Genomic DNA, 6,859 nt, shown 5'->3' with positions numbered 1-6,859 from the left:
ACAATTCCTACTCGAAAGAGTGTTTACTCTTTAAACCTCTCAAATATCTCTTCGCCCCCAGACAACAGCATCAGCAAGAATTTTACTTCGAATTGAAATATACACCCGGAGAGCAATTTCCCCCACGCTGATGCTTTGCAGACTAGACTTTGACGACGACGATGACAATGATCGAGTCTGCTTTGCTCTTGACGATATATACTTCCTCCAATCCGACCTGGTGACCCAGTCAGACATCAAAACTGAGCCGGGATTGAATCGAATGTTTCAAGATGTCATCAAACGAATAAAAAGCGGCATCTGGAAACAGTGCTCAGAAGCAGAGAAAGGATTTGAACAACGGAAAGACGCCTTGACCATTACAATGGAATCATCTTTGGAGGAGTTGTGCCTTTCATTCTACCCAAACTAAGACCCATGGTGATGGCCAAAGCTCATGACACTCACCCAGGCAGAAGTGCACCTGAAACAGCAGTTTGAATGATGGCTTGGAGGCCCGGCATCAGTCAAGATGTTCTTCGATATGTCAGTAAATGTAAGGAAGGCCAAGAAAACAGGCCTAGCCTGGGGAAAAAAGTATCTACTTGGCCGGAAGCTGAAGTTTGGGAAAGACTCCACATAGACTGGGGCTACGTTAAGGATCAAAGTAATATCTTTGTGATAGTAGACGCCGGATCAGGTTGGATAGAAGCCTTCCCTGCGGGAAATAGAACCTCACAAACAGTGAAGGTGCTTTTGAGTCAAATCTTTGCAAGATTTGGGATACCAAGAATATTAGTATCAGACAATGGTCCTTAGTTTGTGAGTAGTGACCTAAAGCAATGGTGTGAATCACTGGGGATTAAAAAAAATGGAGTCTCCCATCTACCATCCAAGAGCAAATGGGATTGCTGAACGAGCGGTCCAAACAGTGAAACGGGCTATTCCAGCCTGGAGTCCAAATCTGAATGTGTCTTTTGGCGATTTCCTACAGCGGGCTTTGATGACACATCGGAAAACGTCCAAGACGCGGGGCAAAACTACTGTAGAACTGCTACTGGGACGCAAAGTAAGACCTCCAGCAGTCACTGATTTTTATCTGTGTGAACGAGTCCTTTTCAAACCGACGAAAATTTCACAAACAGTTCCAGCTACTTCCATTATCCGTGAAGGAATGAACACTTCGTTCATTCAACCGGCGAATTCAAACAAGACCGTGTTTGTTAGTGACAACCAAATTGCATGGCTGGAACCTGACGACATCAAGACTGAATCTACTGACTCACAGTCGGAGAGTACTAAGGACGGCATAGACGTGGCATCACCCAAATCTACTGAAGAAACCTCAGTAGTTGAAGGGGAACAACCAGTAGTTGAAGTGGCCACGAGAACTTCAAGCCGAAAGAAAAAACAACCAGAAAGATTTGGAGAAGCTGTTCCTACAAACTTGCTTAAAATAGGAGGGAGGATGTGATATATCAAGAAGTGGCGAACTTAGCAACTTAAGGTAAAACTTCGATATATAAAGAAAACTTTCTTACCTGATGTTTGGTGATTTGAAATTGAATAATGGCTTCTAATTTGCATCCCGTTCAGATTTTAGTGGTTGTGTAATATTTTGTCGTTTTTTGTTTTGCCGGTCATCTTCATCGCCACCAGAGCGATATGGAAGTTTAGAAAATCATGAGCATTCTAATTTTGTTCTCACAACTTTTTTGAAACACTTTTGCTTCACATATTTCCAATAATCCCAATTGTTCTAAACTTTTCAGATTTTATGACAAACATTGTTGCTAACCTACAGCTGTTTTCCATCAAAGAAATTTTTTCAGATTGATCTCGAACAAATTTGACAACAGAGAGCGGACTAACGTAATCAGTATCGAAACCACTCAAAATTGTTATCCCCTGAAATCTTTGAGGACTCTAATTTATTCATAGATTGAAGAATTCTTGTTGTGTGTAATCAGAAAGAAAAAAAATACGTTCACAAGAAATCAGTTGCACTACCTTTTGACTTAATTTACCGCGCACAACAATAATGGGATCAAAACTGTTTTTAAATGCAATTTGATGCAAAAAGAAAACAAAAAAGTAATTCAAAGATTTTTACTCTGTGCTGCATTGACTTTTCTTTATTTTCGCCTTTCACAGTTTCCCTCCTTTTGCAATTGTTGATTCTAAAAGAATTGCCAAAGAGGCAAAAAGATAAAAGCAAGTTTCAATGGCTAAGCAGTTTCCTGGTTTTTTGCTTTGTTTGTTATCGTAATCTCTTTTATAGAATTTCGTTTTCTGTAACATCTCGCATATGGGCTCATTCATTCTACGTTTTATCATAATTAATTGTCGTCTGAAATCTTTTTATCTTATGTGGTTTTTGTTGACGCATTTGAATAATGGTACTGAAACGAATAAAACTGAATATTAAAAATCTTCATAGTTATAAAGTTACTGAAACTTTTACGATATTTTTCATGGTTATCGGGTGTTATAAACTTATAGCAGCAAATTTGTAAACCTACTCCTCGGTCAATTTTTCCTTGAACAGAGGAAAGTAAATTTACTTGGAAGTAACTGTCTTTTGTTCACAAAGCAATATTACAAGTGATTTAAAAGTTCCGATTCTGCATCTCATTCAGATTTATTAGTACCCTTTTAATTTCTAGCTATTTTTTTATAATAAGTTTCCAGTGTTTTCATTTCGGTATTTTTTGTTTAATTAAAACTTTGTCTGCCACCTATGCCTCCACAAAAAATGGTTCATCAGCAAATGTTGATTTTGCGACGTTATTGCATTAAAATAATGTAGAGTAAAAAAAATTCAATGATCAAGAACAATCTCATTTCACTCTGGCAATCTTTTTGGAAAAATTTTTGATTTACAGATTTCTAATTGTCCTAATTCTTCTAACTGTTCCTTTTGACAAAGACTGTACACTAATTAAAGTTAAGTGAGCATGCTACGATAATTTTAAGGTAAGTTGAGATGAAGTTATCGTTTCTGTTTAGATAGTGAGGCCCTAACTTTTAAAGTGAAAAAATTAGCTTAAGTTAAGAAAATTTAAGCTGCGACATTTTAACATTAACAGTTGAATAAGTTGTTCTTGTGCAGGCCTGACAACTGAGAGTGCTCAAAAGTATTCGTTATCGATATAGGCAAAACCTTAATGCTTTTTACTTACCTTGAAGTTTGACTTACCTTGAATTTTAGTTTTCATCTAGCTTTAACCATTCTTGTTGTAATTACTTGAACAAAACGAATACTTTCACAGAATCGGTTTCACTTCCTTTTGATTTGAACCACCGCATACAACAGTCAAGGGAAAAAACCCTTAAACGTTTTCAAATTCATTTTTTCATTTGTTCATCCCGTTCAGATTTAATGGTATTGTGTTATTTTCTCGTTTTTTGATTTGCCTGTCATCATCATCGCCATCAGAGCTACCTTCTAAACGGGTCTATGAGAAATTATATTCTTTGCTAAATTTTTGCATTAATATGCGTGACATCATGAACATTCTAGTTTAGAAAATCATGAACTTTCTAATTTTGTTCGCAAAATCTTTTTGAAACACTTTTGATTAACAGATTCAATAATCCCAATTGTTCTTAACTTTCTAGAGGTGCTTAATGACAGAAATTGTTGCTAACCTACAGCTGTTTTCCGCTGCAGAAACCTTTTCAGATGTATCTCGAGCAAACTTGAGAACTGAGAGCGGACTAACGTAATGAGTATCGAAAACACTCAAAACTGTTATCCCTTGAAAACTTTGAAGACTCTAATTTATCAGTAGATTGAGGAAATTTTATTGTATGTAATCAAAAAGCAAAAAAATACATTCACAAGAAATCAGTTGCAGTAACTTTTGACTCGAATTATCACATACAAAAATAATGGGAACAAAACTATTGAACGTTTTTAAATGCAATTTTCATTGCTTAGTTGATAATGACTGGTCCTTTGTAATTTAACATATGTTCAGTGTTGAAATCTCGGACACAAACGTAGAGTTAGGCAGAAAACACGGCTGAAAATATGGTTTTTTAAAAGGAAACAGAGAAGATCCCACTATTTATCGTCAAATCTCACCTCTTTACAAAAAAGGAAACACAAAAGATCCGCTAACTATCGTCCAATATCAGTAACCGCTGCAATGGCAAAATTTTTGAGCGAGTTATAAGGAACCAAATTGTTCTAAACTTTCTAGAGGTATTTAATGACAGAAATTGTTGCTAACCTACAGCTATTTTCCGTTGCAGAAACCTTTTCAGATTGATCTCGATCAAACTTGAGAATTGAGAGCGGACTAACGTAATGATTGACTATTTGTTCTCAAACAACTTGCTGTCAACCTAAACAATTTAGATGCAGGAAAAAATTGTCCACCACATTGCCATACTACAATTTACGGAATAAGTGAAAATCGAAAGGAATAAAAACAAGGCAGTTTGTGGAGCATTCCTCGATCTCTCAAAACTCAATCTCAAGGGAACATCCACACGATCCGACGGAACATCCACACAATTTATTAGATCCTATTTGAAAGACATAATTCAATAAGTAGTTTTCTGAGGTAATGAGTCCGACTAGATTATGCTTAACAGAGGAGCGCCACACGGCACAGTTTTAGGTTCATTTTTGTTCAGTATTAATTTGAATGGTCTTCATGGAGCTATTGATAATGACAATTGTCAAGTAATCCAGTACTCCGATGACTCTTTCCTCTATTGTTCTCATACATATGAAAGTATAGCCTGAAGTCATTTGAAAAAAATATTGAAGAAATGGGTTACCACTTTCAATCACATCAATCAATGATAAGCAATAAGAAGACAGAATATACCCTGTTTGCTCCTTCAAAAATGCACGAAATCCATCATATCTCATTGTTAACGGTGTGAACATAACAGAATCGTTGTCGTAAGTTATCTAAGATTAATATTAGACAGCAAATTAAACTTTAAAAAGAGATCAAAAGAATACTGTCTATAATGGCGTGCAGCATCAAAATCTTGAAAGATATAAAGGAACTGTTTTCCTACAAATACTATAGTAACACTAATGGACGCGCTTACTTTATGTCACGTTCAATGCTAATCTCTTATGCTCATTTGTATCAGAAAAAAATCTCATGATAAATTTAGAAAATTGGGGAACTTAATTGGTGAATAAAAGTACGTTCGCTCGGCTGATTTAAAAATAAAAAGTAGAATCATGCCTGTTGAATTCCTTCTCAAATATCGATGCATGGTTTTATTCTCAGAGACTTTCAGGAAACAATTACCAATTTTAAGCAACAACAATGAGTTGCAAACCTCCAAGTGCAACCAGAATGCGAGAACAATAAAAATTTATCCGACTTTGAAAAGTAATTTGGAATTCTTCTATAAATCATTGATGCTTCAAGCCATGAAATTGTACAATGAAGTTCCGTAAGAACAAAGACAAATACCCGATAAGTTTAAAAACATCAAAGGTTTTCTGAAAAAATTCTATTTCAATTAATATCTGAAGGTCCCAAATGCATTGGAATACAGAGATTTGTTGAGGGACCTTTTCTAATTTTTAATTGTTTTTAGTTTCTCAGTATCCAGTATAATTTTAATATTCTAACGTTTCAAAATATGTTTTTTATTGTTTATGTGTTTTAGGATTTGTACATTGTCATTTTGTTAACACTTTTATGGTGTGTATAATTTTGGAATTCAATTTTTTTCTTATTTTTTAAGAGCTCTATTTTTCATATTTTTGCCTTTAAATCCTGCTGTTAAGTTGCTTTTTTTTCAATCTCAGTATTAGAAGCTGGAGGTCCGACAAAGGAGTTGTTGTTGTTATGTAGCCACGCCTGCTGAAGTTTTTATTCGTAAAGTAAAAACGTCACCGTTTTACCTACTCGTCTAACAAACCCTGAAAAAGTTTTCTTAATATTTTAATGAGATGTTCTTGCATATTTTTTGGAAATTGATAATTTTTTTGTGACCTTATATTCCCGGACTTGAGTCTCAGAGCGTTTCAGTGCTAAACCAGCGCTTTTCATGAGTATTAACCTAATTGCGTTCTGAAACATTGCAACTCCAGATTATTTTTTTATGCGGAGTTTTTCTTCACTTGCATTATATTGAGTTCATAGCGTTCATGCTAAGTTTCTCTTGTATAGTCTGAAAACTACTCATGCGCCGAAGTTAAGACTGAACACCATAAAGTCATATTTCAATTGCTTACAACTGGTAATTACTGTAGTATTATACACGCTCTTTATTCTTACGCTAGGTTGTAGGTAATTACCACAGAACCCACCTAGCTCAGTTGTTACCCGTTCCTAATTCCAAGTGCGTGTCAATACTGGGCGAGTATAAATGCAATTCATCATCATTACTGAATCATTGCAAGATCGTTTTTTGCGCATTTAATACACGCTTGAAAGAAGTAAATTTTAAGCGAGAAAGCGAGCAAAATTAATTACATGGGAGACTTGCATTTACAATTGCCCAGTACTGATTTATAATTGGAGTCCGGTACGGGTACGACTTACTCAGCAAACTAAATCTTACAAGTACCCACCCGGAAGTTCGAATCGTATATAAAGCATACCTTGTTGCCGGGAGTTAGGCTGAACATAATTTTTTCATGCCGTTAATTTTACTCATAAATCAAGACAAGTCACTCTAAAGTTTGACATGAACAGTACTGGCCATACAGAAAAACAGAATGTTTTAAAACTGATTCAGCACTGATTTGCTCTGTCACCAACCTCAGGGTTGTGACTTCTACTTCTGATGAAAAAAATAGGTCGAAGATAAAAGAGCACTCATCTTTACGCCACTTCTCTGATACCCCGGCACCAACACAACGACCCACCTCTACCACAATAACCTTTTA

This window comes from Convolutriloba macropyga, chromosome 10 (assembly GCF_964194025.1).
Source record: "Convolutriloba macropyga chromosome 10, txConMacr16.3, whole genome shotgun sequence".
NCBI classification, from domain to species: Eukaryota; Metazoa; Xenacoelomorpha; order Acoela; family Convolutidae; genus Convolutriloba; species Convolutriloba macropyga.
The sequence above is the reverse complement of the archived record's forward strand: the minus strand, read 5'-3'. Positions refer to the sequence as shown.